Source organism: Zootoca vivipara, chromosome 10 (genome assembly GCF_963506605.1).
Source record: "Zootoca vivipara chromosome 10, rZooViv1.1, whole genome shotgun sequence".
NCBI classification, from domain to species: domain Eukaryota; kingdom Metazoa; phylum Chordata; class Lepidosauria; order Squamata; family Lacertidae; genus Zootoca; species Zootoca vivipara.
In genome coordinates, this window is record NC_083285.1 from 64,359,495 (window position 1) to 64,374,517 (window position 15,023).

The 15,023-nt window shown below is 48.5% G+C and overlaps 1 protein-coding gene across 2 annotated transcripts in view; it reads left to right on the forward strand.

Moving 5' to 3' along the window:
- The first annotated feature begins 4,897 nt into the window (after positions 1 to 4,897).
- PRKCQ (protein kinase C theta) overlaps positions 4,898 to 15,023 on the forward strand; it is a 56,929-nt gene continuing 46,803 nt past the window's right edge. For both annotated transcript variants that reach the window (XM_035128182.2, XM_035128183.2), the window contains exon 1: positions 4,898 to 5,006. The gene's annotated coding sequence lies outside the window, so the exon portion shown is untranslated. The remainder of the gene's footprint in view (positions 5,007 to 15,023) is intronic.

The following is a 15,023-nucleotide window of genomic DNA, read 5'->3' on the forward strand; positions in this document are numbered from 1 at the left end:
ATCTTGCCATCATTTAATGGCTCGAGGCTAATTAAGCATTAGTCACATTAAAACACTAATTGGCAAGATGCTCTGGCGCATGCAAATCAGCATGAGCAAGTGGTTCAGCTCGCCTTGGACTGTACCACGAAAGCCATGGGTTTAAATGCTCCACCACTCCTGCCTCTTAGAAAGCTAGCAGGCCAGGAATGTAGGAAGTCAGTCTGTTTGGCCTATTTAGCCTGGAATTGCCTAAACTGACTGTCAGCAGCTCTCGAGGGTTTCAGATTGGGCTCTCTCCCAGAGAGAGATCTGCGGATTGAACCTTGCACCTTCTACATGCAAGGCAAATGTTCTGCTGCTGAACTACGGATCTTCCCAAGCAGCCTGAACTATTTTAAAAGAATTTATTGAAATAAGCCCAGTACTGATCATAGCTACCAAGTACCCTGTTTTCCCCGGGAAACCCCCGTTTTTACTTACCTTTTCCCGGTGGTCCCCCGTATCACTTCGTCTCACGTTTTTCTCCGTTATTTTCTCCTGCCGGTGGCCATTTTTTGTGCCCATAGACGCGACTTCCGGTGTCGGTGGCGGCCATTTTTGTGCCCATAGATGGGCGGGCCGACACCGGAAGTTGCATTGACGCACTTCCGGTCATGCGTAGAAGCTACTTTTGAAGCCGGCGCCGGCCATTTTTGGTGCCCATAGAAGGGCAAAGCGACACAGGAAGTTACGTCAACGCAACTTCCGGTGTCACACGGCTGCCGGTCCCAGATTCTGCAGTCTGGGACTTGGAAGGTACGGTACTGATTAGGGCAGAAATGAGATGCAACGGACTTACATTTTATGGAATGTGAATCATGTGGACAGGAAATAGCCTAAGTCATCCATCTTTTTTCTGGACTTTAAGCAACGCTGAGCCCCTTCTTGCCTCAGTTCCCCACCCACCTGCCATTTTCCTTACTCTTCATTCTCCACACACCCTTCTTTCCGGTTCCTCTTTCTCACTCCATTTTCTGCCCTGTGCCCTTCCGTTACACCTGAGGGCCCCCCCCCATCACTTAGATTCCTAGGCCTTGGTGGGTCCCTCTGACAACTTTCCCTTCCCTCATAGTAACTCAACTGCAATGGTTCCCTGTAAACCGAGCATTCCTGATCCAATCAGCCAATCAGTGTCTTATAAACAAAACTTCACAGCCACAAGGGCGATGCAATATGTATTGCCTTGTGTCAGTTACTAGGGCTGTGCACAGGGGCGTAGCCAGGATCAAAATTAGGGGGGCAAGGGGCGGGGCCAATGCACAGGGGGAGGGGCCACAGTGGGGCAAGGAAAGCCATGGTCGTTCAGGGGTGAGGGGGCGCCAGAATCAGCCCGAAAATGGGCTGCTCCGACCCCCTCCTCCCCATCCGCGATCGGCAGGGGTGAGGGGGCGCCAGGATCAGCCCGAAATCGGGCTGTTCCGATCCCCTCCTCCCCCTCTGTGATCACCGGCTAGAAGGGACGTCTCCCTTCTCCCTGGCTGGCTGTGGGGAGGGCAGAGGGAAAGCCAGCCAAACGCTTTTCGTGGCTCTGGGGCTTTCCCTTCACCCGCCCCACAGCCATCCAGGGAGAAGGGAGACAGCACCGGGGGGCAGCGGGGCAGGCTGGCCAGTGGCCCTGCTTCTAGGGGGGGCAACTGCCCCCTCCTGACCCCCTGCCTACGCCCATGGCTGTGCAACCGAAACCCAGATATCAAACCAAAATCGCCCAACACAGAATCTTCTTCTTCCCCTACCTCCTCCCAAGCGCATGTTTAATTGGGGTTTAAACCCCAATTAAACATAAGGGCTGAGCTCCAAATGGATCACATCAGGGGTGTGCACAGTCATATCATTCATTCATTCTCCTGTCATTCTGTTTTCATAATCTTTCCCGTCTGGGTCTGCACTAAATAAGGACATTTTGTGGCTGAACCTCCCATTTCCCTTTTTTCCGTCGTGGTATAGCTTCGCCAGAGCTTCTCTATTTCCCTGCATCTTCTGCCTCCTGCCCAATACAGGCATACAGAGGTTCTTACACGTCAGAAAGAGATCTTTCTTCAGGCAAGGAGCAGGACAGGCTTGGCAGCAGACACAGAGCCCATGAGGAGTCATAATTCAGGAGTTCAGGAATCAGGCAAGACGTTGAAGACTAGATGGAAGCAACAAAGATGTCCCAACAGCTTCCACGCCATGCCTGCCAAGCTTTTGAAGATGAGACACAGTGTGCTCACTTATTAATTTTTTATTTATGTATTGCATTAATATACCACCTTTTCCTCCAAGGTTCTCTTCCTCCTCATTTAATCCCCACCACAACCCTGTGAGGTAGGTCAGGCTGAGAGGCAGTGACTGGCCAAAGGTCGCCCTGTGAATTTCGTGTCTGAGTGGGGATTTGATCCCAGGCTCCTGGACTGACGATCCCAAATCCCAGGCTCCTGGACTGACGGTCTCGCCACTATACCAAACTGGCACTCATTTCCCTGCTACGTCATAGGGGGATTTGTGTGGACCTCCTGAAATTGAAACCTGGGGGTGTGTGCTGTGCTTGGATGCTTTTATCTGGCCTGACATTCAACAGGCCAGGAGATGAAAGCTGTGCATCCTTTTCCAACTGAAAGATTCAGGGTGGACAAAAGAAAGTGCCTTTTCACACTGTGCGTAGTTAAAAGTATGGAATTTGCTCCTGCAAAGGGCAATTATGTTTGGTGAGGTAGGGAGAAGATCTGGAGAAAGCAGTGAAGAGCAATCATGCTATTATTATATTAAACCTTAATCGTTGTCATCATTAAAACAATTAGCAAATTTGAAATGTTTTCTGGAAATGCTGTCCCTACAGAATGCTGAAAAAGGTATGTAAGATAATAAGGGGTTATAATAATCATTAGGAATTAATGACCTGCGTTGCTGAATTCTGCAGGTGAATAATTAAAGTCTTGGAAACTGTGTGACCTAGATATCCATGATGCAAGGAAGAGTTTGTTTGCTACTTATTGAAGCTTGCTCATGTCTTTTTCTGGACGAATGCCCATGGCTTCAATTAAGTAGTGGCATAGCAGGGGGAAATCCAACAGGTGAAGTTTCACCACTGCTGCATCTCTATGCCACCTATGGGCATGTGGGGACCTTCAGTCTCAGCAACTGGTTCAGGGGGGGGGGGGCAAGACTTGCCGGAAACGAGTTTCTGTTGGATTTCTAGCCAGACACATCCTCATACCTTTATCCTGCCACACTGCTGGATTCAGTCTTAGAATCACAGAACTGTAAATTTTGAAGGGTCCCCCAGGGTCATCTAGTCCAACCCCCTGCAATGCAGCGATCTCAACATGTGCCCCCCCCATCCAATTTGAAACCAGACCAGACCCTGCTTCGCTTTGCAAATGCACTAGCCGTTTTATTGCCGCGCCACCAGGGATCACATCTAGTAGCAATGCTAAGGAAATAGGATGTACGTTCCTCTGCGAATTTCCGTTTGAGGATTCAACAAGGTGAATCATTCGTGGTATGAAAAATAATTCAAAAGTGAAACTGCGTGTAAGTGTAACTTACATGTTGTAGCTTGGGAGTCAGAGGTGTGTTTTGGGTCCGAACAGGTGGAAGGCCACTGCTGTAGGCTGCAATGAGCTAGGCAGACAGATCTTCTGACTTTGGAAAAAGCAACATTCTGCGCCAGCATTGAGATGCCAGACCAAGGTATTCCTGTTTGCCCAGGCTTTTGTTTGCTATTTAGGATCATGTCGCAGTATGATTTTCAACCTGTTTCTGGTGGGCAGAGCAGGATTCATCCCTTTTACAATACTGTTGGGTGAGCACTTCTTAGATCAAATTGGTTTTTCGTTGTATTTTTTTTAGGCATTTGTTTTTGAATTTTTGTACACTTTTTGTACTTTATGGGCTTGTAAGTTCCATTTCACTGAAAGCCCCTTCCAACTCTACATTTCTACGGTTCTATGAATCTGAATTGGATTTGAAACCTTTTTAAAAAACAGAGGGTGCTGTTTTGAATTGTTTTCATATACTGTACAGAATTGTCTCGAACTGCTCTTATTGTGGCTCGCTTTAACCGCGAAATTGCTTTGAGTTTTTTTTCTTTAAATTGGAAGAGCTTCATAAATTGACTCAAATAAATAAATAGATAATGCTTTGAGCAATAATGTCTAACTCGACCACCTCCAGCCATTTTTTTAAAGCTCTTCCTATTTCCAGCCTGTGTGTACAAACTCAAGTGTTTCCAAGCATGGCACTATGGTAACTTGGGGGGGGCAGGGGGAAGTCGCAGAAGAGGAACCCGACTCATTTCTCCTTTTTCTAAAAGACTGCAAAGGCTGGAAGGGGGAGCCCAAGGGAGAAGGGGAGATTCGAGCCAGGTTGCATTTAAAAGGCAAAACTACCTGGTTTGCGCTTTTCAAAACAGTAGGCGTGCCGAAAGGCAGCCACCCTTCAAAATTCGCCCGTCGCCGAATCTTCAGTGCAGTTTTTCCAGTCCAAAATACATCTGCTGGGGTGCAGTGTGCATTCGAAGGCACATATTGGTGAAGATGACCCAGGGAAATCCATTGCATTGGGGGGGGGGTGTTCCCTTGCGAGAATGCATGTGCATTTGGCAATATTGAACACAAGGGTGTGTCGATATTAGGAGAAATTTGCACCCATGTGACGGTGAGTTTTCAGGATGAGGTCTCCCCCCTCCGCCGCAAACGGATGTGGAAATGTGGAGAATTTCCTAGGGGAGCTCCCAGCTTGCTGGCACCGTGCCCTCCCACAGCAGGCTCCCCGTGGCATCTTGAGTTCCATCTCTGCCCTCCGGGCAGCGACAGCAGCAGTCAGGTGGTGGCGGTGGCTGTGTGGGTGGCCGTGTGGGTAACTGAAAGCAGCAGCTGTAGCAGCAGCAGGAGGAGGAGGAGAAGGAGGAGACAGCAGCAACCACAACTCGAGCTGAACTACTTGAGAGTGCACTGGCTGAAGCAGGCAGGACGAGAAAAGGAAGGAGGGCGCAATTTGGAGAGCAGGTATGGGGGGAAATGAGGAGCCGTGGAGAGGCTGGTTTTGCTGCAGAGATCCAATGTGACCTTGAGACAATCAGGGCCAACACCTCACCTGTCGAATCGGAACTGCAGAATATTCTCCCCCTGGAACTTTTGTAATGTCACACAGGCTCTCTAAGATTGCAATGAATGTGTGTGTGTGTGTCAGAGGAGGGAAATAGGGTGTATACAGTCCTCATCCTGCTCGTAGAATCGTGTAATTGTAAAGTTGGAAGGGACCACGGGGGTCATCTAGTCCAAACCCCCTGCAATGTAGGAATCTTTTGCCCAACGTGGGGCTCGAACCTACAACCCTGAGATTAAGAGTCTCATGCTCTACCGACCAAGCTATCAATCACAGAGTAGACCAATGGATGTTATTAGACGTGACTAAGTTAGGTTCATTAATCTTACTGGGACTACTCGGAGTATAACTTAGTTGAATGTAACCCACAATTTCCCCCCGCCATCCCCTTGACAGCATTTTGTAACTTTTGAACGTCCATTTCTGCTGTCTCTTTTTACAGCAACGAAAAGCAAGGGGTTTCAGCTTCACACCAGGAAAAGTGCCCCCCCCTTTCAGGTTACAAACCTTCGTAAGGTTGAAAGGTTGGGCTGAGTGGCGTGGTGGTGGTCCCCCCTTATCAGCTGGCAGGACTATTCCGGGCCTCTGCCAGGTCTCGCAAGGCCAGGTCTCAAATGGTGAGGACTTTCCTCTTTCTAGAAGTGCTTCTCTTGCCCAGGGCCGTGTCGCAGGCAGAAGCGGCAACTTGCCAATCCTGCACTGTTATTTGAGGCTCGGGAGTGAGCTGAGGTTGCCAACTTTGAGGCCGGTCCCTGTGCCCTTTCCACAGCAGTTGGACGGGCAGGTGGCTAGGGCTCCATGCCACGGGAAGAAAGCACCAACAGCTGGTTTCGGGACTGCAGAACTCTGTGAAAAGGAACAGGAACAGATCACATGGCGAGAAGTTGGAAGTGCTACTTGGGAGCGATGCTTGGGGATGCGCAATCTCAGGGCCTTAAGTTGACACCAGGCATGGGGAAATCAGTTGGTTTCAGTTTCCCTCTGTTTCTCATTTTTCCAGTCTCAAACTCAGCTCTCCACATCTTCACACCAGTTTGCCAGTGCGTGTGGGTTTTTTACCCCCATGAGAATTCATCCTATGCGATTTTTGCCTAATTTAGGGATTTCGGGCAAAGCGGTCTCCTTTGCAAGTCGTTTTCACAGATATATGCATTCCCACACTTTCCCCTCAATATTTGCACCTTTGCACACTTGACTGAAGAACTGCGTTGCAGAATCCGGCTGTATTTAGGTTTGCACATTGTTTCCAAAAGTGCAAATTAAACCGGCTGACCTTTAACTACTAACTGAATCATGTGTCTCCCCTATCTCTGGTTACAACTCTGTAAAATGGTCCTTCTGTATCCGTTGTGTAAGTTGGGAAATCTTGACGCGGAAGTCAGGGTGGTGTCATTTGTTGTGTCTGTGTTAGAACGCTGCTTGTGTAGCTCGTGGGAAGTTGCCGTGGTGTAAATGCCAGAGGGAAACGTAGCAATGGCAGTCAATTAGGAAGTGAGCTGCTGTTGTGGGGCAACTGAGCCACGGGCCTGCTCTGTCTGCGTTCCAGTATGGGAGACCTGCTTCAAGGTTATTTCCCTTTAAACCAGACTTTTGACAGCCCTTCAAGATCAAAAACTGTCCTTTGCAAAGTAAGAGACCAGGTCACCATCTCAAAAGGATGTCTAGAGAAACAACTGGTGGCCAAAAAAAAAAAATACTTGTTGACTTTTTACTCTTATGTGTGGGATTCCCTCCCTCGAAGAGATCCGTTTCGCACCTTGCCTGCTAAGCAATTTTTTTTTTGGAAAAGCAACTGGAAGTACAGGCTAATTTAGGACTTCTGAATTCATGGTGTGTTCCTGGTAGGGATGGGGAAATAAATTTGATTTGGTTCACATGTAAAGGTGAACCTGCCTAATTCAAAATACCATTTGAAGCAAAACACAACCTCATTTGAAACCCACACTTTTCTGAATTTTGTAATTCGGTTCTTCAGCCAAATATTGTGTGGACAAGTGCATATACAAGGTGATGCATAATGAAGTATACAGTTTCCATTTACAGCGTGTTGAAACTGTATACTTCATTATGAATCACACCGAATTAGGATAAAAGTGTGCGTACAGATGCATATATTAATGAAAAAATAGCACACAGAAAAGCATTATATATGGGGAAACTGATTTGCAGAAATGTGTGTGTTTGACGAAATTGCAAGCAAAGTATATGCATTAGGGGAAATCCACATGAAAATGCTGGTGAATTTTCATGTTGACTTCTTTTCATTGCAAACTGATCTGGAAATGTGGCCTTACTGATGTTTTGGGGGGGGGGGACGAGAAGCAGACAGATTTGTCTGTCCATGTTTCTGGGACTGCTGCTTTTATTGCTTCACCGTGTTGATTTATCCTTGCTGTTGTTGCTGCTGTTTTTTTTAATCAATTTTAATATTGATCTATGACCCCCTTGAACATTCGGTTTTGAGTGGAAAGACAGCTCCATGAACATTTCCAGCACACAAACTGAAAAATGTATAGGTGAGGTTTTGTAGGTATGTGTTGGGGAGGAGCGTGGCGTCTTAGAAAATAGGATCCTGCCTTAGTCAGGCAGTTGGGGTCCTTGTAGCTCAGCACTGCCTGCACTGGCCGGCAGTGGCTTTCCAGAGTTTTGGACAGAAGCTGTTCCTAACCCTAACTGGGGATGCCGGGGACTGAACCTGTGACATTATGCGTCTGAAGCCGGTGCTCTGTGGCTCTTCCTTAATTGCCCAACGTTCTGATTCAGATGGCCTAATTCTGACTGGAACCAGCGTTGGCACAGGAGCGCTGCTTCCTTTAAGACCCACTAGATGTGCCGGCTCCCAGCACCTCGAATTGTTACGTGTGACAATTAGGTGGCAGAAAGTTGAGAGAGTGTCAGTGTGTGGTTGGAGCAGGAAACTTACAGGCGGAGAGTCAGCCATTCCAGGAAACGGAGCTGTTTGAATGAGAAACCTACAGACAAAAAAAAAAACCCTGAATGTTTAATACCTTTGTTTCCCCCAAGGTGCTTTTTCCCCCCTGGGCGTACTCAAGGGTACGCAATACCGGGCAGGCACACCAAGTGGTGCAGGCTGAGGGGTCTTCGGCCCCCCCAAAAAAATTCAAGGAGGGGTCTGGGCTCCCCCCCCCAAATCCTGTGGCCTGCTCCACCGCCTTCTCCCCACCATTTCGCGCAGGGAGGAGGAAGCCAAGTGCGGAGCCCAGTTCTGCGCTCCCCATTTCCCATCCAGCATGCGAGCACCGGCATCGCGCGCTAGGTGGGGGTGGGATGGGACACGTCACATGATGAGCAACATGGCGCGTCACATGATGAGCCCCCACAATGCAGGGGGAAGCCAGCACCTTTGGTACAAGCACCATTTTTTTCTAAAAGAAAAGACACAGGCTCCCCCAAGGCATATGAATAAATAGGATTTGGGTGGTGGTGGAGGAAGAGAAAATCATTCTGATTCTCCATCACTGTGCAGAACCCAACCCTGAGCAGCTTGGCTTCGCATTAACGTCCTCCAATTAAAAAACACATGTGTGTGTGTGTGTGTGTGTGTTGAGACTGGGGGTGTTGTGGAAGCAGAACTTCCAGGCCCTGAGTTCAAATTTCACTTGCATCAAGTCAGCTGGCAATGCGGGGATGTTTTCTTAATCCTAGAGGGTATCGAGACATTACACGCAAAACATATGCATTGGAGCTCCAATTGTCACCTCTGTTCATTCCATACACACACGGAATCAATCCTTCAGTCTGGTGGCTCCTCCCCTTTGGAACTCCCTACCCATTGATGATGATGATGATGATGATGATAATAATAATAATAATAATAATAATAATAATAATATTGTTATTTATATGCCGCCCATCTGACTGGGTTGCCCCAGCCACTCTGGGCAGCTTCCAACAAAATATTAAAACACAAAATCATAGCTGCCAAGTCTCCCGTATTCCCCGGGAACCCCCTGTTTTTCCAGCTGTTCCCAGCTGAAAAAACAGATTTTTTTTGTTTTTCCCCGGTTTATTCTGGCGCGGCAGCCATTTTGGAACAGGGCAGAGCAGCATCAAAAGTAGCTTCTGAGCATGCTCCGCCCAGTTCCAAAATGGTGGCAGCGCTACTTCCGGTCTGCTACTTCCGCTCCAGTCCCTTATTTCTCAGGCCGGAACTTGGCAGCTATGCACAAAATAGGTAGTATTGTGTTTGGCATCTGTCAGAATTTTTTTTGTTGAGGTGGGTCTACCCAGCCATGTAATTATAAGCTGCCACAACCATAATAAGAAAACCCACCCACCCCCCTGCTGCAACCCCAAATATTATGAATGGGAGACCTGATTGGACTCTCATTCCTACCCATTCATTCTTCCCTGCCTCTGTTTATTTTAATACAGTATTGAATTTCAGTTGGATGGCCTTTCTTGGTTTAGTAGTTGATTGTTGCTTAATTTTTTTTGCATTCGCTCATATGGTATGCTGCTTAGGCAGCTAATAAAGGGGATGAATAAATGAATCATTTTGGAATGAAAGCAAATTAACCGGGCTCCAATTGTTGCTGCGCTGCCCCCGCACACCAAATGCGCACCCACGAATATTTCTCACTGTGCAGATAGTTCAAAGATACCACAAGCCTCCAGTACTCTCTCTTCATGGGGGAAATGACCCTCCAAAAGGCTTCCGTGAAACTTCAGGAAAATGAAGCCTGATGTCAGGAACCGGAGTCAGGCATGATCAGCAATAAAATACAGATGTACCTCAGTCAAACGTTCCGGCTCCCAAACGATCGAAAACCAGAAGTGAGTGTTCCAGTTTTCAAACATCCTTTTGGAAGCCGAACGTCCGACGGGGCTTCCGATTGGCTGCAGGAGCTTCCTGCAGCCAATCGGAAGCCATGCTTTGGTTTCCGAACGTTTCAGAAGTCGAACGGACTACCGGAACGGATTCCGTTTGACTTCCGAGGTACAACTGTACCCATTGTCGGTGAAGTTAACTCTTTATTGAAAGAAACCAAAACAGCACAGGCCTAGTGATCACAGCAACTCTTCGCATTAGGTCTTCCCCAATGAGGCAGTTGTGGGGGCTGAGAGTCCCCACCGCTCCCTAAGATTCCTCCTCTCCCTGGGTCCTTCCCAAACAATTAGAATTCAAATAAAATCTGCGGCACTCTGGGGCTGACTGCTTGGCCGCTGCCATCTTGACCAGAAGCCAAATGTTGAGCTTTTTTTTTTAGGATTTTACCCCACAGTAAAAAAAACTGCCACAGGGGCCAGATTAAACTGACCGGCGGGCCGGATATTCCCAAACAATCTCAAACCCCTTCATCTATTTTCTCGTTGCTCTTCCCTCTACGTTCCTCTACGTTTTTTGGGACACTAGCAGCGAAGCAAGTTGGTGACAGCAGGAGGGAGAGACTCCCTGGCTCAGGGGTCGGCAAGGGGCCAGTTCCCTCCATGGGCCAGTTTGTGTGCGCGCATGCTCAGACATGATTTCCGGCACCGCAGAAGCAAGTCCCTGCACTGCGCTGCATCGGTTTAGCGCAGTATATGGGGACTTGCTGAGCAGGTGCCTTGGTTTGGGGGCGGCTCGGGGGCCAGTTAAATGACCTCTGTGGGCCGCTTATGGTCCATGGGCCTTAGGTTGCCTACCCCCGCCCTGACTTCTTTGGCAACCTGTCTCATCACTGTCTCCTGGCCACCTTCCTCTCCTGCCACTGATTCTGGACTGCTCTCTGTCCCAGCCTCTCCCTGCTCACTAAACCCCGTTGCCTCTTCAGCTTCCAACATCTCCTCCTCCCCATCTGCCCCCTCTTCTCCCTCTGACCGCCATCCCACCACCAATCCCCTGGCTCTGAGCCTTCTTCCCCTGGGGGTTCCCCAAGCTGGTGCCTCTCACCATTCCTCTGCATCCAGCCATTCAATGACATCGGATCGTTTAGTCACTGGCTCTCTGGTAGACTCTAAGCAAGGAGTGCAGAATACAAATGAGGTAATGTTAGATGCCAAGTGTGCAATTAGATACCTTTGGTCCTCTCTGTGTGGCTGGTGTGGGTGCTTAATTAAAGGATGGACAACTCATTTTCCAGACCAGTTTTCACCCAGAGGTGGAAAGCACTGGCAGAAGTTGCACTATTTGAAGGCAGAGAAATGACGCGGCTTGAGTCTGTCTGCAAACGTGCAGCATCTTAACTTGTCTTTTCCACAACTCCCCTACTATGAGGACTTTCTGCACTTAATAGAGCCATTGGAGAAATTCATTTGATGCAAACCTTCAACATTCACTCTTCTCAACGCGAATCGAAACACATCTCTCCTTCTGAAGCCGCACTTTCTCTGAATTTTGCAATGCAGTTATCCAGCCAAATTTTGAATGGATGCCAAAAAAAAGTTCTTTTTGTGAAAAATATGTTCAAAAAGGCAGTTGGTATTGGTGAAAATAATGATGTGCAGAAACTCATTGGGTTCCATGGAAATCACTTGCCAAAAAAAAGTGAACGCTAGGCAAAATTGCATAGGAAAATGTGCACATTGGAAGGAACACATTCTCAAATGCACATGAGATTTCACGCAGATGTTTTATGTCATTTCACGCATGCAGCACTGGGATGAGCTTGTCTACTAAGGAGTAAGTCCTATTAGATTCAATGGGACTTACTCCCAGTAGCCCAATGGGTCAGTGCATTGGCATACCTGCCAAGTTGCTGTCCGAGAAATAAGGGACTGGACCGGAAGTAGCAGACCGGAAGTAGCGCTGCCGCCATTTTGGAACTGGGCGGAGCATGCTCAGAAGCTACTTTTGATGCTGCTCTGCCCTGTTCCAAAATGGCCACCGCACCAGAAGTCGTGCTGCAGCCATTTTGGAACTGGGCAAAACAGCATCAAAAGTCGCTTCTGAGCATGCTCTGCCCAGTTTCAAAATGGCCGCCGCGCCAGAATAAACCAGGGAATAAATCCGTTTTTTCGGCTGGGGACAGCTGGAAAAACAGGGGTTTCCCGGGGAATACGGGAGACTTGGCAGCTATGGTGCATTGGGGGTTCAAGTCCACTCAGGCAGGATTCCTGCATTGCAGGGAGGTGGGCTAGATGACCCCCCAGGGTCCCTTCCAATTCTACAATTCTGTGATTCTAAGTGGAGTTAGGACTCCAGCCTTCTTTGTTTCTGATGGCTTTTCCCCAGCTTGCTTGTATGATAGGCAGGTCGGCTGGCAGGCAATTGCCTGTGGAGCTTCGGGTTTCCCAGACTGCCCCTGTCACTGTGGAACATTCTGGAAGAAAATGGCACACACACACACACACACACCCCACACACAGTTGGTCACCTTTTCCTCTTGTCCCCAAAGCATGCAGTGCCCTAGGCATTCTGGGGAAATAAATTAAGACCAGTTGCTTTCACTAGAGAAAGGTGAGCTTGCTGTGAATGAGTGACAAACAGCTATGAGCAGGAGAATGGAACCGGCCCCATTTATCACACCCATTCATTCCTCAAGGCAGTTTTTTTTCATGCTGAATTAAACCTGAATGGGCCCCCATTTGGTTCAGCTGTACTAATTTAACTCGGTGGAAAGACTTGTGCAGTACAATCCCATGCAGGTCTTCTCAGCCACACGCCCCATTAAGTTCAATGGGACTTGCTCCCAGGCAAGGATTGCAGCCTAAGGAAGATATATGTAATTGTTTGTTTTGGAGTGGTGTTCAGTACAAAGAAAGGAGGTCTTTATGGTTGTCACTGCTGCAGTTTTCTTCCAGTGGAAAAAAACTCTGATAACATCTCAAGCTAAAAGATCTTCTACTCTTTAGTATGTAGATGGTGTGCATTTATAGGTTGGGGGGGTGGGGAGGTTTTCCTCTTTAGCTCTGTCAGTTCTGCCAAAACTCTATACAGAAAACTGACAAGGTTAAACTCGTAACAACCTGATCATTCTTTATTGTAATTTATGGCACTGTGGTTAAACCACTGAGCCTAGGGCTTGCTGATCAGAAGGTCAGCGGTTCGAATCCCTGTGACGGGGTGAGCTCCCGTTGCTTGGTCCCAGCTCCTGCCAACCTAGCAGTTCGAAAGCAAGTCAAAATGCAAGTAGATAAATAGGAACCGCTATAGCGGGAAGGTAAACGGCGTTTCCGTGTGCTGCTCTGGTTTGCCAGAAGCGGCTTTGTCATGCTGGCCACATGACCTGGAAGCTATACGCCGGCTCCCTCGGCCAATAATGCGAGATGAGCGCGCAACCCCAGAGTCGGTCACGACTGGACCTAATGGTCAGGGGTCCCTTTACCTTTACCTTTATTTGCATCGGAGCAAACTAAATTAGCTGAACTTGAACCCCACTGAAATCAACGGGCCAAGTTAAACATGGCTGAAGCCCCATTGATTTCAGTGGGGCTGGACTAAATGAGCCTGGATGCAACCCACCATTGTTTAATCATGTGTCTATGGTGTCTCTTCTGTATTAGATTTTCCAGATGTTTTGGACTACAATTCCCATCTTCCCCAACCACTGGTCCTGTTAGCTAGGGATCATGGGAGTTGTAGGCCAAAACATCTGGAGGGCCACAGTTTGGGGATGCCTGGTCTATGGTGTCTCTTCTGTATTAGATTTTCATACCCTTTGGTGTGAAGGGTGATTCATTTCATGGGGACCAGATTCCATTTCCTCCAAAGTCCTCCTTTACTTTATCTATTTTCTTGCCCCTTGCCTGCAGGGTTGCCAGACTCAATAGAGGACAGGACTTCCGTGCCTTTAATTGCCCTGCTTTCTTTTGGGTCTGGAAACCTCAAAGAGAAACCAGCAGACCCTTTGTTTAATTTCCAAGCAAATTTCCAAGCAGACCCTACTTGCCCGGGATCCAGCGGACGTGGTGGTCTCAGAGAATTTCACTCTCACGTAGATATGGGCAGGAAGTACTGCAAAATGATTCTCCCACGCCCAACCCACTCACTCGATGGTTAAGTTTTTCAACAACAGGAACTTCACCTGTGACAATTTTGTGTCCCCATGCAGACATAACCAAGGCAGGGAATTCACAAAGTCAGCGCCACCCTCTGTTAAATGTGGAGGAACTGCTGGGATCGGAGGCACCAGCTTGCCAGGGTGATCAGGAGAGCCAATGTTGCGCGTGGATGATGTTGGGACGTCACATGTGGGACGTCAGGACACTGGGAGTAGCTGAGGGCAGAGCCGAACACAGCAGCAATGCAGGAGGAAGATTCCACCTAAACATTAGGAAGAACTTCCTGACAGTAGGAGCTGTTCGGCAGTGGAATTTGCTACCAAGGAGTGTGGTGGAGTCTCCTTCTTTGGAGGTCTTTAAGCAGAGGCTTGACAGGCATCTTTCAGGAATGCTTTGATGGTGTTTCCTGCTCAGCAGGGGGTTGGACTGGATGGCCCTTGTGGTCTCTTCCAACTCTATGATTCTATGATTCTAGGAGGAGGGGAAGGAGCCGGCCACTGGAGTTCGGTTGCGGTCAGCCCCATGGTTTCCCTTCTCAATTCATGGACATTGGGGGACCCGGACTCTACCCGGCCCCTACCCCAAAAATATATGGTGGCCCTGAAAGGGCTTGGCCCCCCAGAGCTGGCACCCCTGACTGAGATTATTCTCATTCTGCGATTATTCTCATTCTGTTTTTCAACAGAAATAAGGAGGATAGAAAGAGCTACTGGGGCATCTTTAGGGTGTGAGAGCAAGGGGACAAGTTAAAAACGTAAAGAGAAAATGCTGCTGCTGGATCAGGCCAATGGGCTCGGCCCAGTATACCTAAAGGAGCGTCTCCACCCCCAACATTCAGCCCGGACACTGAGGTCCAGCTCCGAGGGCCTTCTGGCGGTTCCCTCACTGTGAGATTACAGGGAACCAGGCAGAGGGCCTTCTCGGTAGTGGCGCCCGCCCTGTGGAACACCCTTCCATCAGATGTCAAGGAAATA